This window comes from Lissotriton vulgaris, chromosome 2_1 (assembly GCF_964263255.1).
Source record: "Lissotriton vulgaris chromosome 2_1, aLisVul1.2, whole genome shotgun sequence".
Classification (NCBI taxonomy): domain Eukaryota; kingdom Metazoa; phylum Chordata; class Amphibia; order Caudata; family Salamandridae; genus Lissotriton; species Lissotriton vulgaris.
In genome coordinates, this window is record NC_141687.1 from 584,594,364 (window position 1) to 584,613,900 (window position 19,537).

The following is a 19,537-nucleotide window of genomic DNA, read 5'->3' on the forward strand; positions in this document are numbered from 1 at the left end:
TGACTTGTTTGGACGGTTAAGGGTGTTTGCCGTCTGCTCTTTACGCACTACACAACGATACTTCATGTACCTTGTACACACTGTAACGTTCTAACCTAGGCAGCGCGCCCCCGGAGTCCTAATTTTTTAAAAACCCCTTTGCACAGTATTCTGGGCACAAGAGTTGTTAGCACTCCTGTTCTTATCAGTGTGATTGCTGTAATAGGTAATACACTGTAGTGCAGTGGTTCTGAATCTGTGGTCTGAGCCCCCTGGGGGTCCTCGATTGCTTAAAAAATTAAATTATATTAAACGAGTATGAATCATATATAAATCAAAAAGCAATATGAAAAATTAAAAATGTTCTGTAAGAGTGAAGGATTCTGACATGGGACACTAAGAATTTCATTGGCACCCGCAGATTGATTTTTGGGAGCAGTGCAAATGCATAAACCAGAATATAGTATGGATGATGGGTAGGCTCAATTTAATTTGCAAAAGCTTGTGTGTAAATTAAATCAAATATTTCATCATTTATTTATTTGTTTGATGAATCCTTGTTTCTGCATTTTTGGGTATTGTTTTGAGGTTCAAATCCTCGCAATTACTTAGGTCAGAGTCTTATGAGGGTAGGGGTGGTCCAAGGATTCAAATAATGATTCAGTGCGGGTCCCCAGATTCCACTAATAATTATGTGGGGGTCCACAAAGGATGAACCGCTGCTCTAGTGGACAAATAAGTAAGTAAAGAACAGCCAGATTCATCATTGTCCCGTTTTGCGAGTCCTTAATAGCGATTATTAAGGAATCGCTATTAAGGACTTGCAAAACGGGATTCATGTAGGAATCGCAAAATAAATTGCGATTCCCACAGCTTCCTTATTTGCGATTAGCAAATTGCTAATCGCGATTAGCAATTTGCTAATCGCAAATAATGATGCGATTTTAAGGGTGCCAGGGGTGTCCAAAGGGCACCCTGTAGCATCCCTGAAATGTGAATTTACACTGATGTTGTGCACACACATGTCCAAAGGACATGTGTGTGTGTAACATGCAACTTAGAAAAATGCATTCAAATGCATTTTTCTAAGTTTTTCGCTATTTACCACGAGGTTTGACTTCGTGGTAAATAGCGGACCTAAATTGCGAATTCGCAATTTTTAAATGTTTCATGAATAGCATTTAAGGAATCTCTAATAGAGATTCCTTAAATGCTAATCCTCGCAAATTTGCGAATTCTTTATTAGCGATTTTTGTATTTGGGATGATGAATCCCAAATGCAAAAATTGCACTCGCAAAGGGCCAGATTCTCAGAACCTGGCCCTTTTGCGAGCGCATTTCGCTTGATGAATCTGGCTGGTAGTTTCTTCATTCTTGAAAATCAAGATGCTTGTTTATAAATAGTAGTAAGTTTTTATTTGCTTTAATGTTTTTCACACTTCTGAACTGTCATACACCTTGAACTTTTCTTTACCTTACCCTCACGAGCCCTCCCTTGGGCTGGCAAGTGATTTAAGAGGAGAAGAAACATTACTTTTACCTGTGTGTCCAATGTACCTAACCATCACTCTAACATTAAACAGATTATTTTAAAAAAGTCTTTATGTAAATTAGCATAAGAAAGATGTAACTGAAACAGTAGCTCTTAGATGTCTTTGCGAGTATTAGACAGGTGTAGGTGAAAATTACTTAGTAGCATGTCTAGCAACACTTTGCAAATTACACAAAACAATAGCGTTACCATCTACTATTTCTTCAAAAAAGCTTGCCCGGACCCAGATGAGTTCTTTATTAACTTGACCTTCACAAAAGATCTCTGCATAGGGAATATAATGTCAAATGGGTACACTTAGCTGGGATTCAAGAGCACTTTGATCTTCACAATCATCTAAAATCCCACAACTGCTGTACATCAGAGACTGTTGCTTAGAGGTTGTGGAAGGCGTTCTGTCAATCATCAGTAATGGTGAACTATTTCCCTTTATGCTGCTTGACCTATCAGTGGCCTTTGATACGATGTAAAACAACGAATACTTTCTAAATAAGGCTGGTGGGACATTCGCTCAACGCTACAAAGGGGGAATTATCCAAACCCATTGCCAGACAATGGACTTTGAATCACAATATGATTCTTTTCGAGTCTCCCATCCCTTGCTAAATGCCTGAGCATTCTCATTGACCCCTTTCTGTCCCTCAAGAACCACATCAGGGTAAAGTAAAGACTGCATGGTTCCAGCTTATATTACTGCACAAAATAAGTCCCTTTCCCACCTCATTTTGTAGCCCCTACTTCTCTAAACCCTAAACAGCCCAATGAGCAAGGACAACGAGAAGATGGTAAGAACACAGACTTTGTACTGTGTACTTTGCAATTTAAAAACTGCTTTTCTTCCTCTACCCATGACTGTTTACATTTATTAATGGGTTTCTGTGCAATTTTTACTTCTAAAACTGCTGTTTTCATCTACCCGTGACTGTTTAAATTTCTCTTTTGAGTCTTCCCTAAACTGTGCTAAGGATACTAAAAGGTAGAACCCGGCCCCCCTTTACAAGCTAGAAATACACAATACACCCTAAACCTAACCAGAGTCTGTTTAAGAGGCTGCTTAACCTGTTTTATGGTTTAAATTGTGTTTGGAAAGTGTATTTATCACTCGTTTTTGGCAAGAAAAAAAGTGTTTATTTAAGTGCATGAGAAGCAGTATTTTAGTGGCTTAGAATTACCTTTCCTACAGGGTTGAGCAGGAACTACAAAGTGTTTATTGAGCCTGTCTGGATCCAAGGAGAGTCTGATTTCAGGGGTACCCCCTTGCCTCCTGCACACCAGTTTTGCTTTAGTGATCGACCCCCAGGCATCTGAGCAGGCCTGACCACTCCCCTCACACCTGCATAGGCCCTTAAGTTTAAGGTTACATCCTCTTCAAATAGATTTCTTATTGGTTGATGCATCCATGTTGTATTCTGCATAGGGCTAGGGTTTCTATTGGATCTAGTTCTTAGGGTTTTGTTAGATTGGTAGGGCTAGGGCTTTGATTGGTTAATAGGATCAGGCTCCCATTGTTCTAGGGTTTAGGGCTAGGGTTCTGATTGGTTAAGGTTAGGGCTTGGGTTCCCACTGGAGCAAGGTCACCTGATCTTGGGCTGGACAAAGACGGTTGCCGTTTTGGGCCGGGTTGAGCCTAGGCCCAGAGATGTTGCTCTTTTTACCATTTACTGGCCAACACCTTACACCATCCAGATACTCAAACATACAAACACAATCTCAGCAAACACACACTGCTCATTTACAACAAACAAACTATAACTGCATTTAATTGTCTTAACAACCGCTATTAAACCCCACAAACCACATCTAAACACCCTTCTTCCCCTACAGCCACACAATGGCACCTTCACTCTCATACAAACGAAACCTCTGTCCTATACCACTATCATATCCACACATCACCAACACAACCCAAACCCACATTATACATAACATTAATCCCTTCAAACACACACTCCATGTTCATACAAAATGCCAGCTCTGTACTGTACTTACGCTTAACAGACCCCTTTCCATCACCACCAACCCTATACTCAGTCCTCTCTCATATCATCCACAACAGCACCAATCCAATTCTCTCCAATGCACTACTTGCAACCGACACATCACCTCCTCTGCTCTCTGTATCATTCCTGGGCGTTAGCAGCTCAATTACCCTGCACCGCCTCCAGGAACTGACACATCATTTTGCTACAGAGACACCTCACCTCCTTTGCACAAAGCATCATCCCCATGGTCCAACGTACCAATGACCTGCATAGTAGGAAGGAACCGACGCATCACTTGTCTTCAAAATGGCTCACCTCCTATGCTCATCGCACTGTCTTTGACTTTTTGACTCATTCAAGGTACTGTTCCAGAGTCTGCGTTACTCATGTAGCCCGGCCCATGCTCTATCACAGTCGGACTGAACTTGAGGATTTATCCTGGTCACTCGTGACCAGATAGCCCCAGTTGGATATATTGTTATCTATGCAGTGTCTTTTGATTTAATCTTTAAAAAATCATATCTTGACTTGTGTTTGTTATATTTTTGTCGTTGTGCTCTTGTTTTACTTAGATAAATATTGCATATTTTTCTAAACTGGTGTGAAGTAGTTTTGTGATGTTTTCACTGTGTTACTCTGCGTGTGTGCACAAATACTTTAGACATTGCCTCTTTTGTTTAGCTAGACTGATCTGAGCAAAGCTACCCGAGGGTGAGCACAGGTAAACTTAGTGTGTACTAAACTTACACTGACTGGAGTGTAGGTCCCTACTTGGACAGGGTGCAAACCCCTGCCAACTAGAGACCCATTTCTAACATTGGTGATCAGCGCTGAGGATAGGACTTGAATTTGTGCATTACATACAGTGATTAGTGTATAATACTTCTATATATCAGACCATATCGTTCTGGCATACTATTTATTTTTATTTTTCTATTTTTTTGTTTGTTTTTTATAGCGCGAACTAGAACCAAGACATCGGGTATCAGAACACTTTAGATGAGCACCAGTTTCGTTACAAATGGACACATTCTTTTCTGTTAGGCACAGGGAGATTAAGTGAATCGCCCAGAATCACAGGATGTTGAGCATCGTTGCCGAGACTCGAACCCAGTTCCCCAGCTTCGAGGTCGACCGCTCTAGCCGTAAGGCTACATCCTCTCACCATTTATGCCTTTTTTTTCATTTGCAACTTTTTGAGTTTTTGCAATCATGTCTCAATCTGGAGAGCCATCAGCTGTACCTGCAGATTTGGAGTTTGAGCAGGAGAGGTTGGAAACCTATATGGTGCTTCAGCTCAAAAGGTTCTGCAGGGATTTCAAGTGTTCTTTTAAAGGCCTCACTAAAAAGGAGGAGCTGCAAATGGCGCAGAGGGCCTGGTTGGCAGCCAGGGAGGCAGCAGGGCATCCAGAAGATGGGCTTAAAGTTGTGTATATGGAGTAGCAAGATCTGCATTTGTATTTACTTGAGAATCAGGATCTGCCTGTGGGTAAGGCACCCTCCAGGGCAGGGAGCAGTGTTTCCATTAAAAGCCTGTCCGCAGCAGGGTTGAGGAAAGGAAGCACATGTTGGAGCTTGCCAAATTCAAAATGGATTTGGAGAAAATTAAATTGGAGGAGCCGAAGATGCTTTTAGCCCAAGAGCTGAGCTTGAAGGAGCTGCATTTGAAATCCAAGTCCAGCACAGATCGTGGCAGCATATCCTCAGTGCAGTCTGAGGGAAATGTACATATACCCAAGAGTCTAGTGGCTAATTATCATATGGGCAATGACATAGATTGGTGGTTTCATGGTTATGAGGCAGCTTTACATAAGCACAGGGTCCCTGACAGAGATTGGGGGTGCAGGCTTGTAGAAGTATTTGCAGTGGAGGGGGGGACACCTTATTGGCACTAGGGCCAGCAAACCAGATGAGGTACCCCAACATGAAAGAGGCCCTGATCAGAAGATATGTTCTGACCCCAGAAGCCTACAGAATAAAGTTTAGGCAGAACCCTAAACTTGGTTCCCAGACCTGGCTTGAGTGTGTTAATACCTATTGCAGAGCCCTGGATGATAGGGTGAAGGGCAGTGAGGTAACAGACTATGAGTGGCTGTACAATTTGATTGCACGTGAGCACTTGTTTAGTGTATGTTGTCCAGAACTGCGCCAGCACTTGGTTGATAGTAAGCTGACTGACCCCAGGAAAATGCTAAGGAGGTGGACCTCTGGCTTAGCACCAGGGTCCAAAGAAAGTTTTATGTGGGAGACTTTTCTAAGGGTGGGCAGGGTCCTCAACAGAAGAAGGAGGGGGACAAATATAAAAGTAAGGAGTTTTCTAAAGGGCCCCAAACTAGTTCCCAGGGCAACGATTCCCAACCCCCTATTAAAAAGAAGAGTTGGGACCCCAGAAGTGTTTCGCCTGTAGTCAGGAATGGCACTTCAAGGGGGATCCCAAGTGTTCCAAACGGGCACAGCCCCTTACTGGTGGGCAGTCACTGGGGATGGCAAGTGTGGCGCTTGGGGAGGAGTTGGTCCCAGCTAGTGGCGGGGAGCCAGCGGAGTTAACCGTAGTTTCTCTTGGTGACAGTCAGATGGTCCAGGGAACCCTCATGCCTGAGAACATTACGAAGTACAGCCAGTGGATGACAATCAGTGGGAGGAGGGTAGATGCTCTGAAACACAAGAGCCAGCATGACTACCATCAGTTGTCATCTGGTGTCTTCAGAGCAGGTAGTCCCTAATGTGGCCCACCAAGTAGTTACAGTAAACAACATCGAGCACCTAATGTTTGGTGGCTCAGGTTAACTTTGAGTGGGGGTGGGTCTCAGGTTTCTTCAAGGTAGCTGTGAGTCTGTCCATGCCTGTGGATTGTCTGCTGGTCAACGACTTGGAGAATACCGCCTGGAAAGCAGTTGAGCTCAGCTCACACTTGGAGATGTTGAGATTGCCTGAGTGAGTGTGCCTGAACCACATGGTCCAAGGCAGCACGTGAGGGTGGTCAGAAGGACATCAAGCCTGAAAGAGCGGCCCAGGTCTCTGCCAAGAAGGGGAGGGAAAGGGGTGCGGGAAACCTGCCCCAGAAATTCCCACGGTCTGGGAGGAGGCTGAACCTGAGAGGGACACCCGCAACCTACAGGGGACGATGTGGCCAAACTATGGAACCTGTCGGAGCTTTCCCTGTGGCAGCAGAATGGAGGTCCCTCCAGGGAGCAATTTTGCACAGCACAGAAAGAATTCCCTACTCTTGTGGGTCTTTAGAAGCAGGCCAAGGCCCAGTCACCTGGTGACGCCTCTGGAACTCACCTGATTTATTGGGAGAATGGTCTCCTGTAGAGTAAACCTAAGGTTGCCTGGTATGGGGAAGCCCATGTGCTGGTGGTACCCCAGCACTTCAGAGCCTTCCTACTGGGTCTGGCTCATGATGTGCCTTTGGCAGGTCGTTTGGGGCTAGACAACGTCTTTGACAGGCTTGTCACCCACTTTTATTGGCCTCAAACGAGGAAGATCTCAGATGCGTTCTAAAGGGCCTGTCCAACCTGACAGGTGAGTGGCAAGATGGAGGGGGGATGCAAAGCTCCCCTCCAACCCTTTCCTGTCATGAGCAGCCCTTTTGAGCGGGTGGGCATTGGCATTGTGGGGCCTCTGATCCCAAGACAGCCATAGGCAACAGGTTCGTCCTTGTCTTGGTAAACCAATCCACCCAGTACCCATAAGCTATCCCTCTCAGGACAGTGACTGTACCTACCATGGCCAGGGCAGTGATGCGGATCCTTACCCACATGGGTTTCCCAAGGATTTGGTATCTGACCACAGTACCATCTTAATGTCCTTGTACATGAAGGACATGTGGAAGACATGTGAAGTTACCTACAATTTATACACACCTTACCACCCCCAGATTTATAGGTTGGTTGAAAGGTTCAACTGAACCCTGAAAGGCGTGATTGTGGGTCTCTCAGAACCCATGAGGCGTACACGGGACATCCTCTTGCCATGCCTTATGTTTGCTTACAGGGAGGTACCGCAGAAGGGGGTTGGCTTCAGCCCTTTTGAACTTCTGTATGGGCACCCCATGAGAGGACCTCTCAGTTTGTTGAAGGAGGCTTGGGAGCAAGCTCCCAAGAAGTCACCCCAGGATGTATTCAGTTACATGCTGGCCTTCCAAAACCAGTAGTCAGCTTCCGGAAACTCACTCAGGAGAATCTGGAAGCTATCTAGGAGGATATGAAACATTGGTATGACCAGAATATCACTCTGGTTGAGTTTCAGCCTGGTCAAAAGGTGTGGGTGATCGTACCAATAAAGCCTTGTGCTCTGTAAGACCGCTGGTATGGCCTGTTTGAGGTAAAGGAGCGCAAGAGTGACATCACCTACCTGGTGGACTTGCAGACTCCTAGGAACCCCTTGAGGGTCCTAAATATGAACTGCCGTAAGCCACATTTTGAGAGGTCTGAGTTGACCATGTTCTTGGTTACGGATGATGGGGTGGAAGAGGAGAGTGAACCTCTCCCCAACCTCCTGTCTTCTCTACAAAATCTATACGATCGATTATTCAAAGTGAAAACGAACAAATACCGGCTATCAGGATGAATAGTGATTGAAAAGAAAGCGTTCTTCAAGTCTATCACAGAGAACGTGGTTGCAGTCGGGGGAACCAAAGTAAGACGTGTCGTAATGTCAGAAACCACAGGGTACTGTGGTACTACAATCTTGTTTACCTCTCCCAGGTCTATGATAAATCTATAGACCCTAGTATCAGTATCTTTTTACAGACTTGGAAGAATCGGGCTGTTACAAACATTAAATGTAACTTCCTCAACAACTCCAACTTTAATAAGGCCATGTACCATTCATATGAGTGCTTCTTCAACCTCCTGTGAAATTCTATATTGAGGCAAACGTGGCAACACAGCTCCCTCCTTAACACTAATATGTACCGGTGGGATAACCATTTGAACCACATCAGTATCTGAGGTAGCCCACAAAGCTTTAGGGAGTGAAGCCAATGCAATATCCTCTTTAACAAGACAAACTCTTTCAATCACAGGATGATTATCGTTCAAAATAACACGCACTCCTTCAGGAGAACATCGTATTGTAGCCCTGAAATGCTTGAGCATATCGAGACCCACAATATTATCTGGTGTGTTTGGGGAAAGCAAAAACGGACATGGAGCAGTAAATTTATCTAAACAAAAGAAGAGAGGTTAAATGTGTCTCAGAAGCCACAGAGACGGCGCAATGCAAGGAAGGAATTACACACCCAATTTGGGTAGATAAGAAAGCCCTCACACACCGACCTAGTCAGTGTCATGCTTCATCATAGGGCCCCACCAAAGAGGCAGAGTGCCTCTTTGGTGTGCTACGACACCAGAAGACTGCGGAGCTGGTTGTGTGAGTGGGCGTGCAGTGAGGTATATAGATAAAAGTGCCTAAAGAGTATCTAAAAATTTTTTTTATTGATAGATCCCTAAGACACGATTAAAACGTTCTTATGTGTCTGAATTTACAGCCAAAGGTAATGGTTTGGTTTAATTCAGAAATTACATAAAGTCAGTCAACATGTTTCAGCCTTTTACAGTGGTGTTAATTTACCTAAGCATTCATCAGGACTAGTGTGAACCCCGGCGGTATGGACTCTCTAATCGTCCACCCTAACCTGGGGACGTGAAAGTGAAAAAGTAAAAAGTGTAGTAAAGTGCAAAAAAAGGGGGGGGAAGGAAGAGCAAAATAGCCCATTCCTAAAAAACTCCTGATTTAGGAGTGTTTCTGCACCTGTAAAAGAAAAGACACAGACAAACATAGAAGACATACACACAATTAATGGTAGGTATAGGTCAAGTCGTTTGTCCAGGGTGCTCCAAAACTGTGGCAAAAATAGTGTTAGCAAATAAACACTAAAGTTATCACCATCCGTATAACCCTGTAGGGATGATACCACTAACTCTAGGGAGTGAAGTGGAAAATGAGTGCTTGAAACACGCTAAATAGCTAGAGGAGGTTAAAAACACATATAAAAGTACTCCATAGGAAGGATCAATGGACCAAAGGTCAGTGACCCCACCAGATAGTTCGTAAACACAAACAGTTATCTCACTTTAGGTTATGGCGCTAGCTGCACCATGGGTCTCGGGAGGGGGGTAGGAGCGTACCTGGCACACCCTGTAAGTAAAAGGCAGAGGTTTTGAGTACATTAGATCGGGTTTACTTAGCTCGATCGCGTAGGTCGTGTTGGATGAAATGGTGTCAGGAACTCACGCCCTCAACGCTCGCCACCCGCTAAGCACCTAGCTTAACCTCTGGACCGTACCACGACGATGAATAGCGGGCCGGTTATCGTGTTTAAAAGGCATTCCTCGTTACTCCGTGCACTTCCGGGTGGGCATGGTTGGGCTGAAGCGAGGCTTGGAACGCGCCGGCCGATTGCCGGTGGGCGTGGTCTTACTGAAAATGAGGCTTGGTTGCCGACGGCCAATGGAAACAAGCTAACAAACGTTTCCATGGTAGCCGGTCAGCTACTTTCTGACAGGGACGTTGATTAAAGCTTTATTCAATCAAAAAGCCAGGCTGACAATGCCATGCTGCAGACTGGATACCCCAAGATCGAGAAAGGGGAATGCGCTGCGCTGTGAAAAGTCACAGGGGGCGGATTACCCTAGGCTTGGTCTGATTGTTGGGTGACATGCAGTCCAAGCGCCAGTGCTAGGAAAAAAGGCTGATCAAAGTAATCATAGTCCCACCTTGTCTTATATCCACACAACTATGTAGGGGTGAAGGGGAAGCCGCTGGGATCGCAATGTATGTTTAGTCCTATAGCAAGAGAGAAAACACCATTAGGCGATAATACGGTGGTAGATCTTACACTACTTCGCTTAACAAGAATTACATAAGTTCTCAAGCAGATCAGTTATTTGGGGTCAGCCTGCAGTATATAGTGGAGGTGCAGGTGTTGTGCGGTCCTCTCTTTACATCAGTACTGTGTTCCATGGGATATCACCGTTCAGCCCAACTACAATGGTGCCCAAGCGATAAACCCAACGCTGTTCTTTCTCAAACAGCCTGCTTGTGATGTTAGTGGTACCAGTGATTACCTATATAATAGTGCATCTCAGGTCATTGGTAGTGTGATTGCTGTCCAGGAAATGACGACTCAACTTGGTCGTTGTTTTCTTGCATCTAATATTACTTCGATGCTCACAGATACGCTGTTTTACTTTGCACGTGGTCATGCCTACATAACGCAAGGCGCAGGGACAGGTGATTAGATACACAACATTGGTTGAGTTGCAGTTCGTGTGTGCAACCTGTGTCCAGGTCTTCCCTTGCTCTAATGTGAGTGTTTTAGATGCGTCCGTCAGATGGCACACGCTACAATCTGTGCAGGGGTAGTGCCCTGTGACTTGAGGTAAACCCCATGACTCCGTGACCGAAGGGATTCGTGGGGGGATCTTTTCTTTGGGGCAAGTGTGAACCAAGGCGTCTTTTAGACTGCGGCCCTTCTTGAAGGAGAAGAGAGGCTTCTCCCAGTCCTTTTTGGTGGATTTGATGATGCTCCAATGCTTGTTTATGGTCTTTTTCATGTAGTTGGACAGGCTGTTGAAGGTGGTCACACATGTGAGTGGTATTTTATGTTGAGTGTTAGTTTTCTCTTCCAACAGTGCCTCTCTAGGCTGGTTCCGAGCTCTCTTGAAACCCTTATTCAGAGTTGAGGCTGGGTAAACCCTATCTTTCAATTTTTCAGTTAGTCCAGAAGACTGTTCTTTGAAATCTTTTAGAGTACTACAGTTCCTTCTGAGTCTTAAGTATTGCCCGTATGGTAAATTCTCCTTCAGTGGGCGGGGGTGGAAACTGTTAAACTCTAGTAGATTGTTCTTGGCTGTGGGTTTGTGATGGGTTTTTGTGGTTAGACTCGTACCGGAGAGAGAGATCACTACATCGAGAAAGACAATTTCAGTTTTACTGGTGGTGTAAGTGAACCTGAGGTTGTGGTCAAGGGTATTAATCCATGTCAGGAATAACTCAAGGTCACTGTCACTGTCTGTCCACAGTAGCAGAATGTTGTCAATGTAACGCTTCCATAAAAGTATGGAAGCCGAGAATTCTGCGGATGGAGGTAAGATGTGTTTGCCTTTGGTATCGTCCTGGGGGATGCTCGTATAGAGGCTCTCAACATCCAACGTCACCAATGTAATTGAGTTTTCTGCAAAGGTGATGTCTAGAAGGAGCTGTAATAAGCTTTTGGTGTCTCTCAGGTAAGTCGGGGTTGACTGCACAAGTGGTTTGAGAAATTGATCACAAAATCGGGATAACGGCCAGTAAAACTGAAATTGTCTTTCTCGATGTAGTGATCTCTGTCTCCGGTACGAGTCTAACCCCAAAAACCCATCACAAACCCACAGCCAAGAACAATCTACTAGAGTTTACCAGTTTCCACCCCCGCCCTCTGAAGGAGAATTTACCATACGGGCAATACTTAAGACTCAGAAGGAACTGTAGTACTCTAAAAGATTTCAAAGAACAGTCTTCTGGACTAACTGAAAAATTGAAAGATAGGGGTTACCCAGCCTCAACTCTGAATAAGGGTTTCAAGAGAGCTCGGAACCAGCCTAGAGAGGCACTGTTGGAAGAGAAAACTAACACTAAAGATAAAATACCACTCACATGTGTGACCACCTTCAACAGCCTGTCCAACTTCATGAAAAAGACCATAAACAAGCATTGGAGCATCATCAAGTCCACCAAAAAAAACTGGGAGAAGCCTCTCTTCTCCTTCAAGAAGAGTCTAAAAGATGCCTTGGTTCACACTCGCCCCAAAGAAAAGATCCCCCCACGAATCCCTTCAGTCACGGAGTCATGGGGTTTACCTCAAGTCACAGGGCACTACCCCTGCACAGATTGTAGCGTGTGCCATCTGACGGACGCATCTAAAACACTCACATTAGAGCAAGGGAAGACCTGGACACAGGTTGCACACACAAACTGCAACTCAACCAATGTTGTGTATCTAATCACCTGTCCCTGCGCCTTGCGTTATGTAGGCATGACCACGCGCAAATTAAAACAGCGTATCTGTGAGCATCGAAGTAATATTAGATGCAAGAAAACAACGACCAAGTTGAGTCGTCATTTCCTGGACAGCAATCACACTACCAATGACCTGAGATGGACTATTATAGAGGTAATCACTGGTACCACTAACATCACAAGCAGGCTGTTTGAGAAAGAACAGCGTTGGGTTTATCGCTTGGGCACCAATGTAGTTGGGCTGAACGATGATATCCCATGGAACACAGTACTGAGGTAAAGAGAGGACCGCACAACACCTGCACCTCCACTATATACTGCAGGCTGACCCCAAATAACTGATCTGCTTGAGAACTTAAGTAATTCTATGTTAAGCGAAGTAGTGTAAGATCTACCACTGTATTATCGCCTAATGGTGTTTTCTCTCTTGCTATAGGACTAAACATACATTGCGATCCCAGCGGCTTCCCCTTCACCCCTGCATAGTTGTGTGGATATAAGACAAGGTGGGACTATGATTACTTTGATCAGCCCTTTTTCCTAGCACTGGCGCTTGGACTGTATGTCACCCAACAATCAGACCAAGCCTAGGATAATCTGCCCCCTGTGACTTTTCACAGCGCAGCGCATTCCCCTTTCTCGATCTTGGGGTATCCAGGCTGCAGCATGGCATTGTCAGCCTGGCTTTTTGATTGAATAAAGCTTTAATCAACGTCCCTGTCAGAAAGTAGCTGACCGGCTACCATGGAAACGTTTGTTAGCTTGTTTCCATTGGCCGCCGCCAACCAAGCCTCATTTTCAGTGAGACCACACCCACCGGCAATCGGCCGGCGCGTTCCAAGCCTCGCTTCAGCCCAACCACGCCCACCCGGAAGTGCACGGAGTAACGAGGAATGCCTTTTAAACACGATAACCGGCCCCGCTCTTCATCGTCGGGGTCCGGTCCAGAGGTTAAGCTAGGTGCTTAGCGGGTGGCGAGCGTTGAGGGAGTGAGTTCCTGACACCATTTCATCCAACACGACCTACGTGATCGAGCTAAGTAAACCCGATCTAATGTACTTAAAACCTCTGCCTTTTACTTACAGGGTGTGCCAGGTACGCTCCTACCCCCCTCCCGAGACCCATGGTGCAGCTAGCGCCATAACCTAAAGTGAGATAACTGTTTGAGTTTACGAACTATCTGTTGGGGTCACTGACCTTTGGTCCATTGATCCTTCCTATGGAGTACTTTTATATGTGTTTTTAACCCCCTTTAGCTATTTAGCGTGTTTCAAGCACTCATTTTCCACTTCACTCCCTAGAGTTAGTGGTATCATCCCTACAGGGTTATACGGATGGTGATAACTTTAGTGTTTATTTGCTAACACTATTTTTGCCACAGTTTTGGAGCACCCTGGACAAACGACTTGACCTATACCTACCATTAATTGTGTGTATGTCTTCTATGTTTGTCTGTGTCTTTTCTTTTACAGGTGCAGAAACACTCCTAAATCAGGAGTTTTTTAGGAACGGGCTATTTTGCTCTTCCTTCCCCCCCCTTTTTTGCACTTTACTACACTTTTTACTTTCTCACTTTCACGTCCCCAGGTTAGGGTGGACGATTAGAGAGTCCATACCGCCGGGGTTCACACTAGTCCTGATGAATGCCTAGGTAAATTAACACCACTGTAAAAGGCTGAAACATGTTGACTGACTTTATGTAATTTCTGAATTAAACCAAACCTTTACCTTTGGCTGTAAATTCAGACACATAAGAACTTTTTAATCGTGTCTTAGGGAGCTATCAATAAAAAATGTTTTGAGATACTCTTTAGGCACTTTTATCTATATACCTCACTGCACGCCCACTCACACAACCAGCTCCGCAGTCTTCTGGTGTCGTAGCACACCAAAGAGGCACTCTGCCTCTTTGGTGGGGCCCTATGATGAAGCATGACACTGACTAGGTCGGTGTGTGAGGGCTTTCTTATCTACCCAAATTGGGTGTGTAATTCCTTCCTTGCATCGCTCCGTCTCTGTGGCTTCTGAGACACATTTAACCTCTCTTCTTTTGTTTATGTACTATAACCGGGGACTAAGAGAGTGTTCCTTAATCTCCCTGCCTCTCCTATTGTTGTCCTGCAGTAAATTTATCAACATGAAATGCAAGTGGTTGTGACAATGGGCTAAGGGAAGGTGTTCCATCGAAACCTATCGATGTAATGGTTACGCCAGACAGGTGAGACCTTGGAACCAATTGTTTAGACAAGGCGCATACGAGTAGCTCCTGTATCAACCAAAAACTGATCAGTAGAACCCAAAACATGTGCTGTAACATAGGTACCCGTCTGATCTACCGGAACTTCAACTGATTCCTTACCCCATCCTAGGCAATCCTATGCATAAGCAGAATCATGAAAATCAGGCTGCACATAATCAGACATCTGGTATTGATTTTGTATATCAAAAGTGTTAAACCCATCCTGCGCTCGTACATTAGTATCAAACCTAGCGCGATTGTTCGTATTTCCCCTAGGCCCTGAATATCCTGAGCGATTTCTCATTTGTCCCCGACCTCTTGAATAATGTTGAGAACGCAATACTGGACAGTCGGCCATCCAATGTCCAAATTTCTTACAGAACGCACATTGATTAATAGACAAATTTGAACGAGTGTAAGAAGAGCCCTAAAATCCACGTCCGCCTCTATCATTACCTCTAGAAGACGGACCATAAGCTTGAGCCAGCATAACCTTTGTTTTTAATTCCTTACACTTCTTGTCCCCTCTACCTTTCACTTCTAATTCTTGACGTTCATAATATTGAGCCATAGCCAAAACAGATGCCGGAGAAGATGTATTACAAGAGCTTTCACTGGCTTTTAAACGGCTAGCTATCCCTAGTAACAGATTTGTAACATATTTATCAACAAAGAGATGTCTGCCCGTATCGTCTGTCAATGACTGACCGCTAAAATCATGAAATGCTTCCTCAAAGCGTGTAAAGAAATCAGAAACTGATTCGTCTACATTTTGCTTACACAACTCTAGAACAGTCCAATCAATCATTTTAGGGGGAATAATTGTTTTTAATGTAACTAATATAGCTGCAGGAAGATCTAGTATCAACTAGCACGGCTTTTGAGCAGGTTCCCTTTCCTCATCAATTTGCTCTAAATCTTTCCATTCTGCGCCAAAAGTTACACGATCATCAACTTTACAAATGGTCCTCCACATATCCGGTGGTAATATTAATCCAAAAAATAAATCAATATCACACAGGGTCATAGTACAAGAGCTAATGGCTCCCTCAACTTCCTCATAAAAAGCGGCTGGATTTTTCCGCGGGTCAGGTAATGCTGTTTTAAGTGCCATTACATCTGCCCTAATCCAAGGAGTATACACCCAATTATAGATCAAATAACCTTTAGCATCAACAGAACTTTTATCATCACTCGTACCCGTTCCTTTAAAAGGAACATACAAAGGCGCGGCTTCCCGCATAGGTTTCGCATGAACTATTATAGTCTTATCTGTTCCGAAGATAGAAGCTTGCGCCCTTCGGTCTGAGATGTCCGTGCAGCTGCATCTGCAGTCTTTTTCTCCTCCTGCAAGCGAACCGCCTCAGTTTGTAGTTTAACCAAATGCCTGATCGCATCAGTCACCTGGGAAAGAACAAAAAGACCATCACGCATTTGCTTATAATCAGCTGCTATATCATCGGGCTCTAAGTCTCTAGAATATTTCCGAAATAATTCAACAACTTCCATGGCAAACGTCTCAGTAAAATATAACTGCTCCCTTTCCTGCCACCCTTTCATGTTATCTAAAAGTTCGGAAGCAAGAGCAGTGCTACGACATGCTTTACGAGCAGCCTGTCTGAGTTCGGACGAACGTTCAGCGGACAGCATAGAACGGGTGTCTCGTATCCTTTGTTGCTCTGACCCAGAATCCTCATTGTCTTCGAACGGAGCAGACGGAACGGCATACAGAGGTGGAGGGCGATCTAGTAACAAAAAATCATCTTGCGGTTTATTAAGGACGCGATAGAGAGGTTGTCGAACAGCGTATTGGCCAGATACCTGTAATCTGTGTTCTCTCTCTTCTCTCTCTTTCAATTCTTTCACTTCTTTCTTTCTCATATCCAATGCTTTCTCCTACACATTCTTCTGTTGCCCTTTCTCAATCAAGGCTTGCTCACGCTTCGCTCGTTCACGCACTTCTTTCTCCCACATACGCACACAATCAAACATATCACATCTAGACTTCCGCTCAAATATCCATTGTTCCACATACTCAATCTTTCTCAAATCAAATGACCCATGTATAGGCCAATGTAACTCGGGATCCTTACGAGTGTATTTATTCCACAATGTGCTGTACATTATAGAAGAAAGAGCCTGTTTAACATACATATCTCTTTTAGGCGTCCCCTCTGGGGGAGCCGGTTGCGATTCTTCAAGTCTCAAATTGGTACCACTACAAAAGCAACACATCCTACGAAGTGCGCTAAAAACAGGCATGCCAAACAATAGTGCAGAATATGCAGTATTATAATCAAAGTAGCACTTAAGGTACTTCTAGTACGATGTGCCGTTCAAATCTAAATCAGATTGGAGAAAAGTCTCCACATTACCTGCCTATATGAATTGCAACTCATATATCAAATAAAAAGGATACAAATCTGACTAGTCTTTCCAAACAAATTTGCCACGGTAAGTGTTCCTAGAACTACCTTACCAAACAAGGGCATCCAAAACCCATAGCAAGTGCCGATAAACGGCTCTTACCACTCACAGGGCGTCCAGATTCCAACTGCCAAGTTCTAAATTCGACCAAACGGTCACTGCACGGCGAATCAACAGAAGAGATCTCAGTCAAGGACCGGCGCCACCTGGATGCCTGAGGCGGATTCCAGTAACCCTATTAATTACCGTCCTATTTCCCTCCTGCCCTTCCTCGCTAAAGTCTTGGAAGCCCACGTGGCCAGTTGTTTGTCCAACTTCATTGAACGTTCGGATTACCTTGAACCAAACCAAGCTGGCTTTCGCCCAGCACACTCCACGGAGGCTGCGATCTTAGCAGTAATGGACACCATGAGGGCCAACGCAGACAGAGGGGAACATCAAGTGCTGGTGCTCCTGGATTTGTCGGCCGCGTTCGACACGGGTGACCATATCATCCTTCTTAACCGTGTCGAGCAGGCCGGCCTGCGTGGAGCCACCGTAGAATGGGTTAAATCTTTCCTCGCAGACCGTACCCAGGCAGTCAGGCTTGGTGAATTTACTGCTCCCAAACTTTCTTCAACCTGCGGGGTCCCACAGGGCTCCTCTCTGTCCCCGCTGCTTTTTAATATCTACCTCTAATCCATTCACTCAAAATCAGGAACATTACATTATTCAATTATGCCGACGATCTTCAGATCATCTTCTCCCTCAGTTCCCCTAACGCCGTAAGCGAGTTTCAGGTCACCTTACTTCACATTCAGCGTTGGATGGATATAAATCATTTGAAACTTAACCCAGGCAAGACTGAGCTGGTCCTGCCTGGTAATAGTAAGTCCAGCTGGGGCCCACATTTTTGGCCACCTGAACTCGGGCTCCCCCCGGTCCCCTCCTCCTCCGTGAAAAGCTTGGGGATCATCATTGAGGACGACCTCTCGCTTTGCGGGCAGGTGGGCGCTGTGATCTCTTCCAGGCCTATCAGTACCGGAAAATGAGGAAGAGTGCCCTTCTGCTTACTCACTCTGCCCTGATTCAGGTGGTAATAGCATTGATACTCTTACGGCTCAATTTTTCCAATTCCATCTACCTTGGCCTCCCTGCTGGTCTGCTAAAAAGGCTGCAACCAAGCAGCCAGACTGATATTCAAACTTCCTAAGTGGTCTTCAGCCAGCTCTTGCCTTGCTCAGCTTCATTGGCTCCCGCTGGCCCACAGAGTGTCCTTTAAGACTGACTGTTTGGCCTTCAAAGCAGTGCACTGCAACTGCCCCAAATTTATCAGCAGCAGGCTTACCAAATACACCCTGAGGGGCTGCCTACGCTCAGCCCACCACCTTCTGCTTACCACCTCGTCTTTTAGACGGAAACGTCTGGGTGGCTGGAGCTTTTCCCATCTGGCTCCAAAATTTTGGAATTCTTTGCCTCTGGCACCCCGAAGCTGCAAAGACCTTACCAGCTTTAGAAAATCTTTGAAAACATGGCTATTCGTGCAAGCGGCTGGCTAAGCGTTCTGGACATAACAGCCTCCTCCTCTTAGCGCCATGAAACCCAAGAGTGTACGCGCGCTCAATAAATACTTGTTAACATAACATAACATGGTCAGATCAGAAAGAAGGGAAAAACGCCTTGGTTTGCCAAGACTCGGGTCTCCTCGGGCAATGATCGTCCGCGGCGAGATCCCAATCCTTCGTCGCGACCACTCCTTCGGGCATCCGAGTCGTCGATGAGCTCTACGTGTCGGGCGCCAATTTGTAGTAGCAGGCCTCAGCAAGGCCCACCAGTGCAAGGGGTTCGCCCTTCTCTGCACAAAGTCCTCAGACCATATAGGAAGAAGTTGGCACAGAAACTGGAATAGAATAGATAACGTTTATTACACCTCATGAGGTGGTGCCACGATTCAAACAGTACCCTTCGGTATTGCAAGAAGTAGCACCACAAACTAAAAGAGCATGGTCCTTTTATACCCGCACAGGGGCTCAAAAGAAGGCAGTACAAACACAGAAGCGAGTTTTATGTACATATAAGGTCATATAGAAAGGCACAATCAATAAGTGGGAGGAGCTAACGGTTTTGGGAACTAGTAAACACATTTCTGTCTGGTACTAATCACTTATATCAAGAGGGGGGAACAGAAAGCGGACAATTTTTAACGGGGTCCAATGTACGGTGTCCTATAACGTAGAGATCAACAACAATTGTACAGAGTTCCCCTTAGTAGGTAAACTAAAGTGACTAAATCTAACCTCTCTCTGAAGGAGTGTGTATGATAGGGAACGTGATAAACCCTGTTCGGAATTTAAGGATGCCTCACACAAGTCA

At 45.1% G+C, this 19,537-nt stretch overlaps 1 protein-coding gene across 3 annotated transcripts in view; it reads left to right on the plus strand.

Annotated features, from left to right (window-relative positions):
- Positions 1-19,537, plus strand: part of LOC147730783 (uncharacterized) — a 200,598-nt gene that overhangs the window by 76,943 nt on the left and 104,118 nt on the right. The gene's annotated exons all lie outside the window — the stretch shown is intronic.